Raw genomic sequence first — 23626 nt, forward strand, 5'->3', positions numbered from 1 at the left:
TCTCGAATCATGAGTGGCCTGAACAAACAGGCTCTGCAGGCTCATTATTGCCAGGAAACAGAATTACATACCAACATTTTAAAGGTGAAAATCGTTATTTTTGGAGGATGTCCCAGAACTTTTAACCAATTTATAAACAGGCCAATACAATAAGTCATCTCAGTGATCTTGGTGAATGTTAAGCATAAAGGGCATTTTGGAGAATGTGTGAGCAAGCAGCTCTGCTCAAAGTCAGGTATTCTAAGGGTGTTAAATGGAGGGTTTTGAAAATTTTTGTTTTCTGTGAAGTGAGCATCTGGTTATAACTGCTTTAAATTGTTTTTAAGCTACATCAATTGTTGCCGTGCTACACAGAGCAGAACTTCTGAATTCTATTTTATGTGCATCTCTATGCTGGAATATATCCAAAGTTCTATTTTAGGGAGAACTTTCACCCTCTGCAGGTATTTTTCTAATTCATTTCAAGTGGAGGACGCATGAGGAAGGCCAGTATAGCAACACAGCTGATGTTTGGATACACATTTGCTTTGTGACCCACCCTTGTTACTCTTTCTTCTTTCATTTCAGTTCTAATATACCCTTCCTGGTCACATTTAATGTATCATTGTAAGTAGCTGTAAGTCATTTTTGAAGAAGGTGAGATATAAATAAATTGTGAAAGAAATTAAATATATTTTAAAGACATTACTTGAAAAATATTTATATTTCTTTAAATATAAATTCAATTACTAGTATAAATATACACCCACACACATTGAAATTCCTCCAAAATTTGCATAAGAATTTATTCTTCCAGTTAAACTGAATTATTCACTGGATGAAGGTGCCCCATTCTTAGCTTATAGGCCACAATTAAAGCCTTTGGGTACCAAATATTTTATTTTCCTAAACAGAAAAATTTTTAAATAATCACCATTCCTAAGGAGACAGCATTGTCTTTTCAGTAAGGCTTTATCTATCTTGAAAAAGAAAAGTTGCATGCACATTTAAACACTTTCTAAACTGGAGACATCCAACTTCTATGCAGGAATGGCCAACAGAGAATGAGTCATCCTCTCCAGTTGGTCTTCCAATTGACAAAGGACTAAACCTTCCCCCTCACTTCAGTGAGCTTTATACACTGAAGCACATATCCAACCCTCAGAATATCAGCTCTTTTACTGGAATTTACAGGCACAAATTCAACCATTTCCACAAGGCCTAGCTTTATTCTTTAAATGAAACATGAAAGGATTTTTCTCATTATCAGATAAAATTACCTCTGTAACTTTGCCCCCTGCCCCCAGCAAAGAGTTCAGAGAAGGTCTTGAGTACAGATAGTTTATTTGGATGGTGATCCTAGGACACAGGAATGATGGGTCAGGGAAATTCGTGAGCTTGGAAAATAGGAAAGCCAATGTAAGGGTTCATTATCAAAATTCTCACTGTGGGCAAAAGGAGCTCAATTCACCGGGACATACCAAGAAGCATGAGGGACAGGAGGCTTGGAGCATCTATTCACCAGCTTCTACCTGCCATTGCACAAGGTTGTCCTGGAAGTTAACTCACCTGTACTTTCAGGTTCCCTGGCATCAGAGGAGGATGTGGGGCAGAAAGCTAAAAAATCTGGCTCTTACTTTAAGTGAGAGGTACAAAGTCAGCCTGAAATTGCCCACAAGTATACATCACAGCCTCGGGTGAAATCAGAGGTAGACCCAGGAAATGAGATCCAGCATTCCAGAGGTGTCTAATTAAGTGCCCCAATGTAGTGGAGGGTTAATGTGGCAACCCCCAAAGCACCACGCCTCTTGTGGAGTCCCCCTCCCGTGGTCTCTAACCGGGTTTGTGACTGCTCTAACGTAATAAAACATGTTGTGCCTGTCTGGGTCTAACCCTTAACTGATGCAGCAGCTTCTGTTTCCCTTCTTTCTCAGAACCCCAGCCACTGTAACTTGAAGCTCAGTGTGGACAGATCCACGTGGAAGAGAACTAAGACCCCTGCTGAGGGTCTGGCTGAGCTCCTGTCAAGCCTCCAGATGACTGATGCTGTCCCCGTGACCATGGGCAACGCAGGGTAGAGCAGAAGAACGGCTCGGTCAAGCCATAGAATTATGAGTCATAACAAAACATTGTTTTATGCCATTAAGTTTTTAGGTATTTGTTTTATTCAGCAATCAATAATGAAAATATTAGTCAAGAAACTTTGAAATCGAGTTATCTAAGTCCCTAAGAGGGGCAGCCTTGTCTTGCATGACATGTCCATAGGAGAACTGAATTTTCTAGTTTTGCCTATGCCATATGGCAACTCTTGTCAATCCCTGTCCATCAGTTACGGCTTGGGAGGATTTAGAGTAATTTTAATGATTCTGAAAGGAAATGCTTTTGATATCGTTTGCCAAATTACATTGCGAGCATTATTATGTGAGAAACTTTCACATAATACTCTAACGTTCCTCCCCAGTGATGGTTATAGGGTTACCAGATTCATTCAATGTTCGTTCAACAAATATTCATTTGAAATTCATTGAACAAATATATATTGAATACCTACTATGTGGCAGGCCCTGTTCTAGGCACTGCTATTATAATAATGAACAAGAGACAAAAACTTCTGTCCCCTTGGAGAGGGGAGATTGACCATAAGCAGAATATATACATAGAATATATAGTATCTAGAGAGTGGTCAGTGTTAAGGATAAAAACTAAAGCAGGGAAGGGGAATAGAGAAAATGTTAAAAGATGGGTATTAAAATCTTAGATTGACCAAAGGTGGCCTCACTGACAAGATGCCATTTGAGTAAAGGCCTTTAGGAAAAGAGGGAAGTGGCGGGGGGGAACCACAAGGGAATCTAGTGGAAAAGCAGAGAAAACAGCAAGTACAAAGAACCTGAGGCAAGACTGCATGAAGTATTCAAGAAACAGTGATGAGACAGTTGTGGCTGGAACTTGTGAGCAAAGGAAAGAAGTAAAGGATTAGGTCTGAGTTAATGGGGGACCAGACTGCTCAGGATCTTTTAGTCATATTTGGGACTTTGGCTTTTGTTCTGATTGAAATAGGAAGTCAGTAAAGAGTCTGAGCAGAGGGGTGATATGATCTAAGTGTTTAATGGATTATTCTGACTCCTGTGTAAGAAACAGACTTGGAGAAGAGGCTAAAGGAAGACACAGGAAAACCAACCAAGAGATCACTGCAATGATCCAGGCAAGAGGAGAATGACTTGTACCAGAAAAGTAACAACACAGGTGGAGAGATGTGGACAGATTAGGCAGATTGGAGACATAACTGACAATAGTCAAACAATGAAATCTGCTGACACTTTAGAAGTGACATGTGATAAATAAAAGAGAAAGGTGTTAAGCATTACTGCAAAGTTTTGGCCTGAGCAACTGGAAGAATGGAGTTTCCACTAACTGAGTTAAGGGGGTTTGTATACAGAGTTTAGTGTTAGGCATATTAATTTTGAGACGGCTGTTAAACCTCCAACTGAAGATGCTGAAGAGGAAGTTTGAGCAACAAGCCTTGAATTCAGGAGCTTCAAGCTAGAGATATAAACATGGGAGTCATCAGCGTGTGGTACTTAAAGCCATGAGACTGGACACAATCATTAGGGGATTGAGTATAGATAGAAAAGAGAAGGGGTCTAAAGACTCAGAATTGGGCATTCCAAAGTGTAGAGGCTGGCAGAGGAAGTGTGTCGAGGGAGAGCAAAAGAGATTGAGAAGCAGCAAACAAAGCAGAAAGAAATCCAGCCAAGTGTGGCATCTAGGAAACCAAGTAAAGAAAAGGTTTTAAGCAGGAGAATGTAACCATCCACATAAAATGCTGCTGATCCTTCAAGGAAGGTGAGGTTTGAGAGCTGATTTTTGGATTTGTGACCATACTAATTGCATTGGTGATCTTAAAAAGAGCACTTTTTGTGGAGCAGCGATGGTGAAAGCCTAACGGATTGAGTTCAAGAGAAAATGGAAGTAGAGAAAGTGAGCCAGTCAATATAGGGCATGCTTTTAAGGACATTTGTTTTAAAGAGAAAAAGTAAGGTGAAGCTGGTACAATAAAACTTTTTTGCTTTTTTTTAAATGGGGGAAATAACAGCAGTGGGTATTTTGATGAAAATGATCTAAAAGAGAGGGAATAATTATGACCCAAGAGAATGGGTGAGAATTGCTGGAGTCATGCCTTTAGTAGGTGAAAAGAGATGGAATATAGTACATCATTGAGAGGTCAGCCTTGGCTAAGAGTACAGATGGTTTGGGTTCATTTTTAGTAACAGGAAAGAAGGTGGAGAGAATGCACACAGATGCAGGAAGTAAGTGGATGAGGTGTGAGAGTTCATGGAAGTCCTCCTCTGAAGGCTTCTATTTTGCCAGTGAAATGGGAACCAAGGTCATTGGCTAAGAGTGATTATGTTGGAGGATGCCTTCAAGATTTAAAGAAAGGTTCAGAAAGTATGAAGTAGTCAACAAGGAGTACAGACTGGGGATATACAGTATCTTGCAGGGCAATGTCACCTACTTGGGGACGGTGGCTGTGAGAGCAAGAGAGCAGTGAGCATCACTGTGTGCTTCGTTCTGTTCAGCTGTGTGGGTGCAGCGGCAGCAGAGTTGGATTTAACTTGGCTGTGTCTGGCTAATCACAGCAACACCTCCCTCCAACCCCTCCCATCCCTCACCTCCTCACAGAAATATCAGCTATATCCTCCCTAATGGATAGGAATATTGTTCAGAGATCTTGGTGATTCTGTCTCAGCTTTCAATATTTCTCCCAATGACGTCTTGCAAAAGTTTTGCTTGTGTTTTGTCATTCACTTTTCCTCTTCACATCCCACAATTCATGTTTTTCTATTTTCACTATGATGCAATATAGCTGTATCCTGACTAACCAATTTTCCTAAAGGGACGAAGACAACTGTGGGAGAAGAAGTATAGTTAGGACTCTAAGAATGTCTCAATAACGTTAAGTTATCATTTATTAAGCATTTTGTATGTCCTGGCTATTTAACATACATTTCTAATCCTTTCAACAAATCCCCCATTTTAAAGGAGTGAAAACTCAGAAAGTAAAATGAGTTACCCAGCTAATAAACACCAGAGCTGAGATCCAAACCCTGGTCTGCACGTTCCATGGTGCTGATTCTGGCCACTCCACCCTCCAGCCCTTATTTGACAAGGCAAGATTAAACTTCTGTTGTCCTTGCTCCATCCCTACACATTCAAATGCTGTTGAGTGGGCTTGCCTAAATATCTTTAATTCAAGGTGTTGTTTCTAACCTTTCCGTCCAAACACCAGAACTTTCCTTCTCATCTGCTCCTCACCTTGAGACAAAAATTCTAGTTTCCACGTTTCAAACCACACTCATTCCTAAATACTGAACTTTTACTGGTGTCCTCTTGTCCAATTTTAAACCTCGGATACATGTGCCTATATTTTACAATACCTTGGTACTGTTGACATTTTGGGTCAGGTAATGTTTTCTTTCTGTCCTGTGCATGGTAGGTTGTTTAGCAGCATCCCTGATCTCTACCCCGAGACACCAGTAGCGTCCTCTCCCCAGCTGTGACAACCAAAAATGTCTCTAGACATCACCAAATGTGCTGAGGAAGGCCAAACTGTCCCTGGTTGGGAACCACTGGATTAGAAGTAAAGATTAGAGAGAAATTAGTTTTTCTTTTTTTCTTTTAAATCATATGTAAAATTTTTAATTGCCACTTTATCCATAACAATTAAAGATAAGTTTCCTTTGTACTTTTTGGCTTTAGAGTATGTTTTTGTTTTGTTTTTTATAGAAAGATGAGCTCTTCTCAGATTTTACCTTATCTATAATAGTCTAAGAACTCCTTGCCTCAACATCGTCATCCTAAGCTGAATTAATTGTAATAGTCCCTAATTTCCTATTATAACTTGAAATTAAAAAAAAAATCTGTAATAGTATTTATCACATTCTATCATAGTGCTTAAAAAAAAAATCCACACATATATCTGGCTACAAGACTATCACCTCTTTGGTAATGGAAAACATGTAATATTCATTTTTACATCTCCAGCCTTTACAAAAATCCTAATACATAAGTATGTGCTTAACTTGTGCTTTTAAACTGTATTACAAGGCTTTCCATGTTTTGATTCTTTCAATTGCTTATGACTACCGAATGCCCATTTGTCTTGTCATCTTTACTCTAGTCACAGCCCTGCCATCTAGTGGCCAATTACCCGAACTGTAGGTATAATTAATATCTAGAATGAAATAAGCTAATATGCCATATTTCTTAAACAAAATTTTAAAGTTACATTCAATATCACAAGATAAACTACTTAATCACTTTCATTCATATGCAAATATATGTTTCACCTACTGAAATATTCTGACTTTAACTTTTTGCTTGCTTGAGTGAAATTAATTCACATGTATAAGGTTTTTAGCTCCAATATACAGCGCTTTTATTTGCAAATAAGGAATATTTAATGTCCACATTGCCCCCCTTTTATTTTACACAATGTCCTTTCCCAACCAAGCTCAAGCTCTGCTGCTTTTTCCCTTAGAGACCTTTCTCCCTCAAGAGTCTAAACCATTCAACAAAATGCCTACCAGGACACCAAACTCGGAAAAAAGCTCCTCAGCTAGTAGGGCTCATCATCTGATTGGACCCAAAGTTGTTCCACAATTTGGACTGAAATAAAAACAGTTTTTAACCAGTAGGTTTTTAGTGTGGTTATAGAGTTGACTGAATTGACCCATCAATTCAACCAAATAGGTTAGAAAATTCATCTAAATATTAAAAAATTAATTGTGAAGAAGCATTTTCATTACTAACTCATTCCCTTCACCAATTATGACTGTATGCTTTCAAGTGCATTCATGCATTATTCTACTGTTATAATAAAAATAATACAGTTTGGATGGGGGGGACAAACGAATGGAAGAAGGGTGAGAGATAAGGGTTGGCAATTCAGTTTCAACTTTAATTACTATTTAGCATTTGAGAGATCATAAATCTATTACTAACTCATATTTATGAGTTACAAAGTATATTTGCTTTAGCAGCTTCCTGCATAACCAAATGTCTCTAGAATATGCTGAATTGTTCTGTCACTCATCTGTTTTGTTGAGATCATTAACATGCTTTGAAGCCAAAGGTACCCGATGCAGAAACTCTCAGATAGTTCTCATTCTTCCTAATATTAGCTCCCGATATATCATCGATTTGCAAGATGAATATTTATTTCTAGTACTGCAAACTTACCAGTGGCATGACCTCATTTCTTTACTCTCAGATATTTTAAATACCTGAAGAAGTTCCAAAGATTATTTAGATAAACTACTCATTGCATATATGGAAAGGCTGAGGTTTTCAGAGGTTTGGTGCCTTGTCCAAAGTAACGGAACTGACTGTGGCAGATGATTCTAGAACTCTCAGCTCCTGACAGACTATCAGTCCTGAGGCCACACCATAACTTAATGCCTGAGGCTAACACACCACCAAGAGTATTACAAGGTGAGCCTCTCACAACCAATCCCATCATCTTTCACATCCCCAAGTACCTCATCAATCTGCCAGAGTCCCAGCCTAAGTCATTCTTTTTCTCAGACTCAAACCACAGACTCTGTTTATCTTCTCCACTTCCCTCCCTTCCCACACAAACACTTTCAGTGTCTCCTGTGACCCCCAACCTGTCACCAGCTGTTCCCTTTTCTTCCAATACTCCCTCCACCTCCTTGCTTTACTTGAAACCTACCTGGGTCCTGAGCAAACATCAGGGCCAGGAGTTGAGGTAGTTATGTTCCTTGCTACTTTCAAATTATCACCCTTTCCCTCCTGCAAAAATCACTGTCCTCTCAATGCTAACATCATTGGGCTACACCACTCTTTCTACACCTTCTTACACTCTTCTGCCAACCTCCTAGTCACACTTCCTCATTCACTAGTCTTCTGTTCCCCGAAAAGAGTCTTCTATTCCACCCGGTTTCCGTTCTTTATCTTTGGTGATTTCAATAAGTGGATGACCCATCAAAAAGCCCCAGCTTCTCAATTTCCTGATTTCCATATTCCATTGACATTTTCCTTTTTCCCCTTCAGTCACCTATTTTATGGTCACACCCCAGACTTTTACATGTCTTTAAAAATATGAACCTTTTCAAATAGATCTAACATCCTACTGCATAGCTATGCATTCAGTTCACTGATACAAATACTTCCATACAAGCACTTGGTTCTGCAATGACGTGGGGACATTTGATCCCTTCATCCCACCACTTCCTTATTATCCATCCCTTGTCATTACTTCCCACCTTCTTCAGCACAGATTCCATTATCATCAACATAGTGCCCCTTTGCAAATACTTTCAACTCCCAGTTCCTTCTTTCCCTCAACTGAGTTTGCCTTACAAAACCCCAATCCACGTATGAACTCACTTTGCTTCAGACGTTTTTTTGCACCTAAACAGGAAATTGTTAGTACTCATAGGAATCACACAGATAACCGTTTTGCTTTAAATTCATAATGTTCTACCTGACCTTTTCCACCTTTATCTCTCAGCCGGTGTCCTTCCCCATACTTTACTGAGTAGAACTAAGCGAAAAGAAGCCAATCAGAAAAGGCTACATACTGTATGATTCTAACTATATGACCTTCTGAAAAAGACAAAACTATGGAGACAGTAAAAAATCAGTGGTTGCCAGGGGTTGGGGTGGAGGAAGGAACAAGCAGGAAGAACACAGAGGATTTTCAGGGCAGTGAAACCACTCCATATGATACTGTAACGGCGGATACATGTCATTATACATTTGTCCAAGTCCACAGAATACACAACACCAAAAGTGAACGGTAATGTAAACTATGGACTTTGGGTGCTTATGATGTGTCAATGTAGGTTCATAAACCGTAACAAATGTACACTCTGTTGGGAGATGTTGATAATGGGGGAAGTTATGCATGTGGTGTGGGCAGAAGTTATATGGGAAATCTCTGTACCTTTCAATTTTCCTGTGAACCTAAAACTGCTCTAAAAATTAGTCTTAGGGCTTCCCTGGTGGTGCAGTGGTTGAGAGTCCGCCTGCCGATGCAGGGGACAAGGGTTCGTGCCCCAGTCCGGGAAGATCCCACATGCCGCGGAGCGGCTGGGCCCGTGAGGCATGGTCGCTGAGCCTGCGTGTCCGGAGCCTGTGCTCCGCAACGGGAGAGGCCACGACAGTGAGAGGCCCACGTACCGCAAAAAAAAAAAAAAAAGTCTTAATTTGAAAAGTCTGTATTTAAAGGGTAGTTGAAACTGTTATTAATTCATAAACGGAAGATTACAGAGAAATTGAAATGAACTAACTAAATCTAGATATATCAAAATAGATTAATCTCAAATACATAATGTTCAGTAAAAGCAGGATGCAAAGGATGCTATAATATGATATACGGATATGTGAGTTTTAAAACAAAGTAACATACATTGTATGCAGATACACAAATGTAGAAACGTATGTTAATGATAATACAACTTCAGAATAGGAGAACAGAGAGGAGGGGGAAAGAATAGTAGATTGGCTTTATCTGCCATGTTATAGTTCTTTTTTTAAAAATGCTTCCAGTAAAAGACACCAGAAGAAAGGGGTATAAAATGAAAATGTGGGGAATGTTAAAAAAGGAAAATTAAATGGAGACAGTAGGTTCTAGACATCAGGAGAGGAAGGAGGTATATTTTCAAAAGAAGGTCATAAAACACAGCAACCAATTTTGCAGACAAGTCAAGTGAAATGAGGATTAAGAAGCTCTGCCTGTTATCAGTCATAAATTTTGAAGAGAGTTTCAGTAGAATAATGGGGGTGGGAGCCAGATGGTGGAGGGGGGAGAGGAGAGACTTGGCACTGAGGAAGTGGAGGCAGTGACAGCAAATGGCTCATTCAAAAGAGGTGGCAAGGAGGAAAAAAGAGAAGAGAAAGACACACAGTAGCGGGGATGAGAACCAGTTAGTTTGTCTGATGCTTCAGTTTCAGGCCAGGTGGGTACTCAAATAACTCAATATTTTTTTGCAAAACATTAAGTCTTTATATTATCAAAAATAAAAGACAGAAATAAATACCTTTTTTCCTTAAGGGAACATCTGTAAACTATCTCATATGTTAATATGGCATAAAATAACTCTAGGAGCTTGGTTCAAATAACATGAACAACAGAGCTGGAAAAGTTGAGAAAAGGTGAGCCATGAGAGCTAGGGATTTCCCGGTTCCCGGGTGTGATGCTCACCCAGACAGATCCTCACAAAGCCGGCATCTTGATGTAGTCATCCAGTCAGGATCTGACCTTCAACCTTGCAAACTTAGAAATTTAATCTCATCAATGTGAATACAATTAGCAGTCTCGGGAAGCTGATTCCTACTAGCAAAGCTCATCAGAGACCACTGTTCAAGCCACTTTACTTATTTATATATGACAACATTAACTGTCACAGCTTCTAAATTATGATGTATTGCTTTGTACCCTTGTATTAGACCTTATGTAAGGTCTAACACAGTCCATGTAATCCTGGCCTGTTACTGAAGATTGCAAAAATATTACCTTGTTGAAATCATCAGCACTGCTCTGATGCATCAAACCCTGATGTGAATGCTAGTTCAACCTTTAAAAGAAACTTTTAAAAGACTATATAGAAAATGAGTTGTTTGTATGGAATCTTCCTTAGTTTAGTATCTTTAAAATGAAACCAATTCTCCATGGAAGTAAACTAGTGTGTCTTTCATGAAATTCTATAAAGCATTTCTGATGGCGCACTTAAAGGACTATCATTAAACCATTCATTGCTGTGTAGGCGGTGAGTTTTAAAACATTTTCTCAGACATAAAAAGCATAGTTCTTTTGGACCTACACCAAAATCTTTATTTTGCACAGCTCATTCTATTCAATGTGTATAGCACCCTAAGATGTGGTAAAACTTTGAAAGTAATTATTAAAGAAAAGAGAATAAGGAATTACGGGGTTTGTTGGGAAAGGTACAAAGAGTCTATTTTCAGAGGCTATTTGAAAATGTGTAGGGGAGCTGATCAGGTGCAGACAACACAGGAGGAAAAGCCTCAGAAAAGCTTTTCTGTCCTTTGAGTTGGCAGTGGTCCTGCTTTTTGTTCAGAAAGTGTGTGAGCATGGGTCTCTGGAAAAAAAAAATATATATTCTGAACCATAAGATTTTAGGACTTCTTACTGAAAGGACAGCAATTATAAATATCAAATATCTTTAAATCTTTATTTCCAAATTTAGGTTCATGGTTATATTAAAAAAAACCTCAAACAAACTCAAAAGGAAAAAATAGACATTTTAATAATATTTTGGATACTATAGTTATGATATGTAGGGACTATGATTCAACTCAATATAACTAAAATTACGAGCTACTTAGGTATCCTAATATTGGAGCTTTGTTGCATTTGTTTCAAATACATCTTAAAGAAGAGTGGATACTTATTGGCTTCTTCCACAGCATCCATTTCCCCTTTTTTTCCAACCAAAAGGACCTCATTTTCCACAGGAGAACTCCTCACCCATCCCCAGCAGAAAGCAGCTGTGTGGCTGAGAGGGTAGATCCCACCCCCATGTTAAGTTCAGCAGAGCATCTTGCACTTGATCACAGTGACTGGTTCAGGGATGGGCATGTATCACATTTTGACCAATGAAATGTGAGCAACTTACTAAGTCCTCCAATGAATGAAGTTTCTGTGCTCTTCTGTGAGAGCTTCGGGGACCTGACATAGTATGAGAAGAATGTCAGGCCCATTAACGCTACCATGAGGAGATCTAGCATACACACGAGTCCAGCACCCAGAGGAGGACAGGGCTGCAAGAATCAAAATGAACTTGGTGTCCCGATGGCATCATGAACCTATAAATCAAGACTCTGACAAAGCCTAAAATTAGAAGAGTCTGTGGACAGTTTGGTTACGTGAATTTATATAAACCTTTGCCTTTTCTTTTCCTTAATCCACTTCGGTTCAGGTTTTCCATTATTTGCAACCAAAAGCCGGCCAGCCCACGTGGGGAGGTAATTTGGAAGACTGGAAGGCAATTATGTTCGGGAGATCTGAGTCCTGGTTCAGTTCTACCATAGAGTTATTTGTGTAATCTTGGGCAGGTTTTTTAACCACATCCTTTAATCAGTTTATCCATGTATAAAATGAGCATTAGTTCTAGAGGATTTCTAAAACACAGTACAGACAGGCTAGATGTCTACCTCTCGGATACAAGGAATAATCCACTAAAATTGCTGAAGTGCTAAAATTGGAATATTGCAATTCCTGTGATTCCATCCAAGATGCTGCCTCCATTAAAACTTGAGCTAATTGTACACAACTCTACTCCAATGTCTGCCAAGCCAAACCCACACGGAAAACCACCTCATCTACTTCTATTTATTTATAAGTTATGTCATTACAGCGTAAAATCAAGAGCAGGAGCTGACACTCTGCCACCAATGTTTGTAGAACTGATAATGGTCAGGAAACAAGGTTCTCCATCTAGTAGTGTCCTCCTCATATCCAGTTAACTTGGCAACCTCAAGCAGCAAGAAATACTGACTACAATGGGCCTAAGAAGCCTAGCTATGCAAAGAGAGACACTGTTGCCAGCAGTAACTGTGTGGTAAAAACACCACTGCATACTTTTCTTTTTGCTTTCCTATGGTAGTTAGTGAGATACACACACACACACACACACACACACACACACACACACACACACGGTTTACTATTCTTGTGGAGAATGGTTAGCTACTTAAGAAAAGCATGTCTTATTTATTTGATACTGTATCAAATAACATTTTCTACTTTTTGGCATGTCAAACTTTCATTAAAAAATTTTTGAATAAGTGAGTGGAACAAATGAAACCCCTCTGCAACATTTATATTTATAGAGAGGTCTCCTGTGTGTGTGTGTTTCTTTGGAAGGGTGTTCATAGGAATATAATTTAAGATAAAGGTGTATCAACTGTTAGAATTCAGAATGCCCGACTGGGCATTTCTGGGCATTTCTGATGTGTTTACAGTCATCTATTCACGTAAGTTCATTTGCATGCAGTGGAAAGAGACTAGAAGAGGGCCTTGTTCTTCACCCATCCCCATGGTCATGTTTAAACTCTGAGGACAGGGAGACAGCTACAGACAGAAGCAAGGAAGAGCTGTTTTCAGAAAGATTCTGAGACCTGGGTTGCACTCCTTCAGAACCCAACTATAAGCTCTGCTAGAGACAAGGAGAGAGACATCCTCCTCACTAATGATCTGAATGCAGTATGGCTTTAGCTCAGGGAAGATATTGAGAATAGATGATCATTATGGCAACCTTGACAGCCTGAAGCTCTGGAAGTTTTGGGAGACAGCCCCCTTCTTCCCACACCCCCCCCCCCCAGACATTGATCTTACAGGTATAAGTCCTGGTGCTTGTAGAGAGGGCCACCATGAAGAGAACGCCCAAGCCTCTGTGATCAATAAAGAAACACAGAATAGAAGAAATGAAAAGACTCTTGGTGAGTTATTGCAAAAAAAATCCCAGGTGGACTCCCAGAATGACCAGGAAGACTTTGAATGGGTTATGGAAATCCTGCATGAGGCAGATTAGGCATGAACCAGAGAAATCTGAGTTGTCATTGTTATGACTTCCTTTGTACCCTCAAGCTATGACAACTCCTGGGCAAACTTGGATTACATATATATTAAAAAGCAGTCCAATAATAAAGTGTGCCAAGAAATGTTTCCAATAATGTAAGGCTTGGTTAGTGTTGTCACAAGAAATTTATTCTATATGGTGCATGACCCTCCACAAGTCCCTTTCTTATCTCCGCCCGTGTAACAAAAGAATTGCCTTGATCACAAATGAATGTTTTGGGGCTGAACACCTTGTTAAGAAGTGGAAATACATTTTATAAGTCTCTTTTACAAAATTGGAATTCTCTTCTGACCCTCCTAACATTTCCCTACTTCAAATATCCCCACATCTTAAATGGACTAGAACCTTGAATCACCCACTAAAGTGCACTCCACCCAGATTTCCTAAGATTGCTTTCATGGTTTCTGTGTACTTCTCTCCTGGCTTCATGTGCATTTACTTCCAGAGGCCAGACCTACATTCTTTTCTGGAATACTACCTACCCTTGGGCTGGCTGGGCTTTTCCCTCATTCACAATGGGCTGGAAACTTGCCTCCCTGAGCCTTCCCTGAAGAGTGACAGGTGGGAGGTTTTGAAAGCCCAGTTCCCTTGCCTCGAGTGAGGACAAAACTGCACGGCATCAACTCACACAGCAGCATTCCCCGTGGGGTCAGACTGAAGCTACCCTCAGCGAAACCTAGCCTGCAAACTCACCCACGCTTGGTTTCTCCCCTTTCCCCTCTTGCTTCTCTCACTTCCTTACTGATTTCACTTGGAAACAATTCCTTAATAAATCACAAACAAATAAATCCTTGCTTCAAGCTGTACTTCTGGGGACTCTGTCCTAAGACACTCTTCTGAACAGAAAGGTCTATAAAGAGATCCCTGGACTCAGAGGGGTAATATGATAGGGATAGTCTCACAAAAAGGTGGGGTAAACTGTCACCATCCCAACATGATTTGGGGAAGACTGGAGAAGCCTTTTGCTTAAGTATTTGACTGCCACTAGTATTGGCAATGCCTACATGAGTGACTTATTCTGTAAGCTCTGGGCCTTTACAGAATAATTATCCCATACCCAATTACCCCAGTAAAGAGGCATGGGTAGCTCAAACCTTCCTCTCCATGACCAAAATCACCAAATCGAGTTTAGCCCGGGCTTCTGAATGCCACAACTAGATCACTGTGGTGTCAGGGAGAAAGATAAGCTCCTGCGCTATAGTCAGATAACGGGGTCATTCCTGTGCTTCATTTCTTGCTGCATCATGGAGCCTAACTGAAGCTTCAGGGCAGCAGCCTGGCTAAGGTACCAGAGACAGGTATTTCATTTTTGAGTAAACAACCTACTTTAAAGCAACTTTGGCGGCAGCAGTGATTGCTTACCCAGGTATATTTACAGAGGCCTGCACAGGTCTGTGGAGAGGGGCAGAAGCCCCATCCCATCCTTTGCATCATGTAAAAGATGATCAGATGAAATCAGATGATAAAGACTCCAGTTAGGCTATGGCTAGCCGCAAACTCAAGTAGGATACAGGCCCCTTTGAAAGGAAGAAGTATTTATGATCTCTGTCTTAGTTTGGGTTCCCCCAAAAGCAGATCCTGAGGCAAGAATTCAAGTGCAAGTAGTTTATTTAGGGAAAGGGAGTAAGGGAGTGGAGAAGTGTTACAGGAAGGAAGGCAGCCGATGAAAGGTGCACTGTAAGCCAGCTACTCTGTTGAATGACTGGAGATATCCCACCTGAATTATCCCACCTGGCTGATGAAGGGGACGAGGTATCTACAAACCTTCCTGTCAGTCACTGACTGAAGCCGGCTTTCTGAGGATGTTAATTCCCCAGCATTTCCAGCCTGCCACACATACATAGAAAAAGCCCTCCAACACAGATGCACATATCAACAACTCCAAGTCACTGGAGCACACTGAAATAGATTTGAAAGAATTAGAAAATGGTCATTATTATACACCTACTTACCTAAAAACTGAGCTGGAAGGGACATACAATTAGCCTAGGTAAAAAGAATGACCAAGGCCTTGCATTTGCAGCACACCCAGAAAGGATGTGCAGGGAGGTTTAGGGCTCATGGTGGATTGACTTTCCAGCAGTTTTCACAGAATGCTTGGTAACATATTTAAAGTGAAAATAAAGTCAGTTGATGGGTTTGAAAAGGATGGGCTTTGCCATAAACTTTAAGTTAAATCTGCAACTCCAAGGTTTGAAAGAAAATACAGTTAAAGCACATAAACAAAATACTATGTGACAGGAATTACATTCTTTATAATTAATAAATTTATAATACAAAAACTTAGGATTTTAAAGTAAGCTTGGATGAGGAGGTTTCAGTTAAAAATTTTTTTTTAGTTTAAAAAAATTTAGAAGCTAAAAGAACAAAAAAAGTGTTTGAAGATCACTGTAGCTTACTGCTAACACTATGCTTCCAGAATGTTTCTAGAGTCAGAATTCCTAGTTGCCAGCTTGAAAGCAGAAACCTGCTTGAGCTGATTCAAGCAGGAAGGGAAGTAACTGAAGGATATTCAGGAGCTCACATAATTGTGAGACAGGCTGCAGAACAAGATCCAGAAGTTACATAACCACATAGCACATCCCAAACACACAGCAAAGCTGGGTTAGTACCCTGTGGACACCACTGCAAAACAATACAGACTGAAGCTTGCATGCCCCAATACTGCTGATGTGCCCATGTGCCCTGGATGCCACCAGGAGTATTAACGGCATGGCTCCTTCATGAAATTGCTCTTGCCGCAGCTGTGTGACCACAAGAGCGCGTTCTCTGTAAGTCAGGTAGTCATAAACAGCCTAGATCTCTCTTGCTATAAGAAAGAGCAAAAAACGTACCTGATATAATGAGCTCTGTTGTCCCACCCAAACTCATAAAGAAGGGAATTCTCAAGAAGTTAAGAGAGCTCTGATGCTGAACAGCTGAAAAACAATAATAAACACCCCTGACAAACGGTTGTCTTTAATTTGAATTACCACCTTTTGTTTTTCAAAACGACTCTCTGCTGAGAATTTCTTTTAATCCATTGTGTTATGACGTCTGTGGTTTTTAATTTAGTTTCTGATGCATATGTTAAAATGCAGATCATTATTTTCTGTCATTATTTTTATGCATGAAAAATCCCACTGCAGGAGTTATCACATGGGGTAATGACTTGGAAAACATTTCTTCGGTTCCAGAGTGACATTCCAACAACAGGAAGGAAGGGAGAGAGGGAGGAGACACCACAGACATTCTTCTAAAGTCTTATATATCTGAGTTTTGGCTTCTTTGTTATTCATGATGCAAATTCAGAAAAATGGAGGGATCATATCTCAAAGCTGGTCAAAAATGGGCATTATGGTCATATCTGAGGCTGACCAGGATGATGAATTAGCTCACTTTCCTGGTGGAAGAATGAGTGGTGCAAACTTTGTAGAGGACAATTTGGTAATGTACATATAAAAGCTTTAGAAATCTCATTTGTTGACATTAGAGAACAGAGGTCTGTACAATTTCTGTAAAGAGCCAGATACTAATTATTTTGTGGGCCATATGGTTTCTGTCACAACTACTCAGCTCTGCCATTGTCATCCAAAAGCAGCCAGCAGAGATAATACATAAATTAATAGGTATGGCTGTGTTCCAATAAAACTTTATTTACAAAAAAAATTGTAAATTTTGTAGTCTGAGGGCTACAGTTTGCCAACCCCCGTTAGAGGTGTTTAACATTAACAACTCAGATGCCTAATACGGAAGAAAAAATAAAATAAATGCACCAGAGGCATTTATCGTTGAATAAGATTTTTTAAATTGTTGAATCCGCCTCTTTGTAACTGTCCTAACTAAGTGCCCACACCGGGGCCATTAACTTTAAATGACCTACCTCTTGTTTACATCACGGTCTTTATTTTGTCATTCTATTGGGCATTTCCCTTGGACAACAGTGTTAAAATTGCCGTGTAGTGCAGTGGAGCTGGACTGCTTAGGTTCAAAGATTGGCTTTGTTATTTACTAACAAAATGACTTTGGGGAAAATAAAACCCAGAGAAGAAACCAGCAGAACCACGAGCATGTTCACAAGTGAGACGGAGGCTGAGAAGAACACCACTGAATGCCTCATCAAGACTTAAGATTTCAGTAAAGGTTGAACACGCACCCCTCCTCCTTGCCCTGACAGTGGAGCCTCCACCTTATAATACCAGTATAATGGGTAAGAAACACACATGAAGTAACTGGTAATCTAGGTTAAAGAAACCCATGCTTTACACCGAATCTCACTGTGGAGGAAATTATAGGGAGAAATTTAGAAAGACTTTGTGCCACAGAGAAAGACGGTCATGAGCAGTAGTACTTAAATTGTTCATAAAGGGTCAAATATTCTCCAAATCTCCTAGGTATAGTACAGCTACTTTCCTCAATGACTTTCTTTAGTCAAAATCCAGGAAGATAATAATTAATTATCTCCATTAATTTTCTATTGCTGTCATAACAAATTATCTCAAATTTTGTGGCTTAAAACAAGAAAACTTTATCGTTTTTACATTCAATAGGTCAGAAGTCTGGTATGGGTCTGACTGGACTAAAATCAAGGTGTTGGCAGAATGTTTTCCTTTCTGGAGGCTCTAAAGGAGAATCTATTTCCTGTTCACTTGGTTTACTGGCAGAATTCGGTATGCTTGCCTTTGTGGGACCAAGATACCTGATTTCTTGCTGGCTGTAAACTAAGGGCTGTTTCCAGCTAAAGACAACCAGCTAAAGTCCTTGGCTCCTGGCCCTCTTTCTCCAGCTTCAGAGCCATCAACAGTGGAACCAGTCATCACATACATCTCTCAGACCCACTCTCCTGCCTCCCTCTTCCAGTTTTAAGGATCCAAGTGATTAGAGTCGGGCCCACCCAGATAATCCAGAATATTCTCCCCACCCCAAGGTCGTTAACCTTAATTACATCTGCAAAATCCCTTTTGCCATATAAGGTAACAATCACAGGTTCCAGGAATTTGGATGTAGACATCCTTGGGGGGCCATTATTCTGCCTACCACAATATCCTATTTGCTTTTCCTATTCTTCCCAGAGGTACTGATATCTGAAAAATATCGAGCTGCCTTTGAGTATATTCTTGGATATCAATTCCTTCTGATCTTTGAAAAAGTCTGCCTTACAAAGGCAGACAATGACATATCCATGGATATGGGCTGATGATCTGAAGATACAGACTCAAATTTTGTTTTGTGAGTAAAAGTTACTTTATTACTAATTACTGTAAAGAGCACTGAACTAGAATCTAGGAGGCCTTCACTGTAGGCTGCTATGTAACCCTCAGAGTCACTCAGCTTCTTTGGGACTCAGTTTCCTATCTACAAAATGAGAGAAGTGGACTTGGAAATTCCTAGATTTCCTTCCAGCTCTTAAAATCTAGATCCATGGTTTGAAAAAAGAAAAAAAAATGGTAGAAGTGAGAGTGTAATTCTATTTATGTATAAAACCAAATAATGGCAAAACTTATAAAATGAGAATTTTTTAGAAATAGTAAGGTAAAGCTTTGATTTTCTTTTACTCCATACATATTTTAATGTAATTCCAGGCATCTGCTTTTCATTAGTGACTCAAGGTAACTTAGTTTTTGTCAAGACAATTCTTATATACTTCACACTACCACACCATTTATCTTTCTGTACTTTCTCACATTATTCATACCTCACAGTCTAACCTCAGTATATCAATAAATTAGCTTTGATCTCTCGCAATATAACATCTGCAACAAGTCTAAATAAACCTGTTCTTTCAGTGTGGATTATACCGTCACGAGTGAGTTCACGTTGAAGATCACAGACTTATTAATTTCTGCCATCAACATCATTTTCCAAGTTTGTCACGCCAAAATCACAGTAAAAAGGACAGTACAAATTTTATCTGTACTGCAATCCAAGCCGCTAAAGACATTCATCTTTAAAAGACAAGCAAAAATAACAAAAACAGCAAGTCAAGCACTCAGCTTAAAACAATGCTGCTTAATCTGCTTTGCAATAGTGATTACACAAAAATGGTAATTTACACACACAAACACACAAAAGAGATTGAGAAGGCTGAGGTCTGGGTGCTCCACTGGATTAGCTGTACTCTTCACATACTATTTAAATAAAGCTGCCCCAAGCGGTATGAATTCAAGCATCCTCTTAGGGCAAAGTCAGAGGTGACAATACCTGCCTACCTCAACCACAGGAGGAGATAAGTAAAATAGGGGCAGGTTAACCAAAGTCCAGATCTGAAGTGGAATATCAGAAGTCTGTTGTGCTACAGCACTGTCTGGTGTAATATGAATCAGCTCACATGTGACTGTTAAACAGGGGAGTAATATTGGAATAATGCACAAAGCAGGGTGGTACATACATATTTTTCCTAGCACTTTAATGTCTTGTGCTACCAAGAACCAACAGCTGAATATAAAGTCACACAGCTGACTGCACGACCACTCCTCTGGAGAAATACAGTACCCAGATGACACCTGTTCACTGTGTGGCATCCTATTCTTCCCTCGGTTTAGCTCAGCCATGTGCTCCACTTTGATAGTGCTTATTTTGCATTTCTCCTAGATCTGCACAAAAGCAACAACAGACAATGGGTCAGAGCCATCTGTCTCTGGCATCTCTATATTTCCTGCAAATTTTACAACTGCAAAGTTTACAGCTGCAACGTCTGAGGATGATGCTCTCCTGCCCTTGCTTCCATCACTCAGCAGTGTCAATTCTTCCATATACCATCATTTTTCAAGCCACCTTCAACTTTTTTTAAAGGTAAAACTCTCTAAGTTACTATAGCATTTCTTGTTAGGAATTTCACATGTCCTTTTAAATGTGCTATTCTCATTTGGATTGTTATTGTCTCTGTTAATGCTGTCCAGTGGTTCCCAAACTTTGCTCATGTTACCATCACTTGTGGAGCTTTTAGAATCCTGATGCCCAGGCTCTCTTCATACCATTTAATTCAGAATGCCTGCGAGTGGGAACCAGGGCATCAGTAGTTTTCAGAGATCCCCAGCTGTTTTCAATGAGCAGCAAAGTTTGAGAACCACTGCTCTAGTTCAGTTGTTCAGGGTTTGAGTGGTCTTTGCCAGACCTACTTTTTCCCTAAGGTCTCTTATTTTAAGTGAGCTATTTTTTTGAATGTGAGGATTTTCAGGAATGTACATGTTACATTGTAGCTGAAATGTTTATATTACTGTTTCAAGTTTCCAAAATATAAATAATGTAAAGAATGCATACAAGTATATGTAAGTATTTTATTAATATGCATTATCCTTTATAAATGACACAGTGGGCTTCCTGAGATAGACTGGTTCTCCAGATGTTTAGGGTAAAGTGTATGCCACTGCTAGTGAACCCAGCGTGTCTGGTGGCCTCACCACTGGCTGGTGCACAGTATGTGTCACACCTGCAGTTCTACAGCTTGGCCCCATGTACTTTATTAACAAGCAGCCCTGTCTTTTCCTGGGTCTCCCTACTCTTGCCATTCTGCCAGTTCACCAACCACTATCACTGCTGCCTGTGATTTGCTGTCTGCCTCCCTGCCTTTCTTAACCACTATCTTTGAATCACGTCTTCCGCCTTTCCATTCCTACTGCTACAAATCAGAAACTCACACCTGGAGTCTGGCTAGCCTTCTAATCCTCACTTCCTACCTCCACTGTAAATAATTAATGTCAGATTAATTTTCCTAAAGTGCATTTGTACTTTTTCTCAAGCCCCAATTTAAGTCTTACCTTTTTCATAAAACGTCCAAGATTCTAACACATATCCACCTTCCCCTTCCTTAAGCAATTAAAATGTGCACTGCTCAATTTATCCAATCAGAAAAAAAGGCAGTGAGCAAAATAATGTAGTAGAACAAGCTCTGGGACTGAGTAAAAGGTTACTTGTGATGTAATCTATGTCCATGAGCAATAATAACTGACATGAATCGAGTGCTTATTATATGCTAGGCTTTACAAGAATCATTTTTAGTCCTCCAACAATTTGATGATGTAAGTACCATCATTTCTCCATTTTACAGATGAGAAAACAGAGGCAAGAAGGTTAAGTAATCCACTCAAAGTCCCACAGGATCCAAATCCAAACAGGCTAGCTCCTGAGATAGTGTTCTTAATCACAATCCTATACTGCTTCTCAATTAGCAAGTTAGTTTAATTTTTCCCATCCCTTAAAAAATGGTGTTAAAAATGCCTGTCTTAATACCTTAAAAGGAAAAAAACCCCCATAATATATGAAAAACACTTTGTAATTTATACAAAGTTAAATGAACTAATATTTCCACATCAATTACCTTTCTTTATATTTTGGGATATCTATTATTTTTCCATACACTATTTCATAATTAGAGCTCTGTACCTGTTCAGGAATTTCCTTGTAAGGAGATACCAGGGTTTATGTATGTCCTTTTCTGCCTTGGAGAACCCTAAAAAGATCTATTCAATATATACTGCTGATTGGTTGACACTTTGGGAACTTATAGGAATACAAATCAATAAAAATAAAATAAAAGCTCATATCAAATTAGGTTAAAAGCAGTATTTTAATTTTCCAATAATTATCGTCATTTTTCCCCCCATAAACCATTCACAGTAAAGTGCAAATTCAGTTTCCTCAGAATCTAGTATGAGTATGATTCTTCAGGTTAATGAAAGAATACAGGATACAAAGGGAGGTGAGTTATGCCCTGCTTCTCAGGAGAATCATTAACCAGAGAAAGATCCACTTTACATACCTTGGTTTCTACTAATGCAGCGGTCCCCAAACTTTTTGGCACCAGGGACCGTTTTCGGGGAGGACAATTTTTCCAAGGGTTGGGGAGGGGTGATTCAAGCGGTAAGGCGAGCGAGGGGGAGCCATGGGGAGCGGCAGAGGAAGCTTTGCTGGCTTGCCCACCAACAGCTCACCTCCTGCTGTGCGGCCCGGTTCCTAACAGGCCCTGGACCGGTAGCGGCACCGCAGGCCAGGGGTTTGGGGACCCTTGTACTAATGGAAAGTAACTCCAGGAATGTCAGATATCTAGGGAACTCCTTTCTACCCTTTCCCATCTCTTTTCTGCCCTATTTTTGATAAATCTTGGCTGTTGTTCTAGATACGTGCCGTTGGATTACTAATGAGAGAGAGATTCATGAGTGGGTTGGGAAATATATGAAATACTGAGCCAATCATAAGTGAACTAAATATAAAAAATTTTAGTTATCTGCTCAAAGTTTTGATTCAGAACTAATGGCATAAAATGAGTGCTCCATTAATAAAACAAAAAACATTCCAGCATACTTTTACTCCTCAGTAAAGAGTGACAGAGTATGGGTAGCGCTTTGAGAGATTTTTGAATTAAGCTCAAAATCTCACGGTACCCCTACTTAACTTTTTAGTTGTCAGATGTTTATATTATATCATTTCCCCCTGTTGGAACTTTAACTTAATTTTCCATTATGAGGTGTTGAACTCACTATGTCCGTGTACTCCCAAGGTCACAACGCTAATTTAGATAAATCACATATGTAATGTTTGCATCCAGATGTAACTCATTTTTGTCTTATTAAAGACTTTTCTTTATCCATAGGCTCTCTCCACATCTGTGATCATTAGTGACTACAGAAAACACAGTTTTAAGACGAATGTAAAAATTTTCAAACCGAAGAGATTTTGTGATGCTCCATAAACACTGCACATCTGTCATTTACCTGGTATATTAATTTAATGGAAACCACACAAGGTCATAAACTTGTATTATGATGAAATTAGTTCTGTAAGTTACTATATAATGTAAATGAACATTTTCACATATAAACACACTCTAAGAGATGAAACACTACATGGGTTATTGATTTTAAATACTTGGCACATTATTTTTTAAAAATTCCTTACTAATGATACCTCATTTATCACTAATTAGTACTTTGGTTTTTTGTTCAATGTCTAACATTTGCAAACCACACAATATCTTCATTTTTTTAATTTATGGAAGATACTTTCATTTACCTGCCCTCCAGCATCCACCCCCCCCACCAAAA

Source organism: Phocoena phocoena, chromosome 9 (assembly GCF_963924675.1).
Source record: "Phocoena phocoena chromosome 9, mPhoPho1.1, whole genome shotgun sequence".
Classification (NCBI taxonomy): Eukaryota; Metazoa; Chordata; class Mammalia; order Artiodactyla; family Phocoenidae; genus Phocoena; species Phocoena phocoena.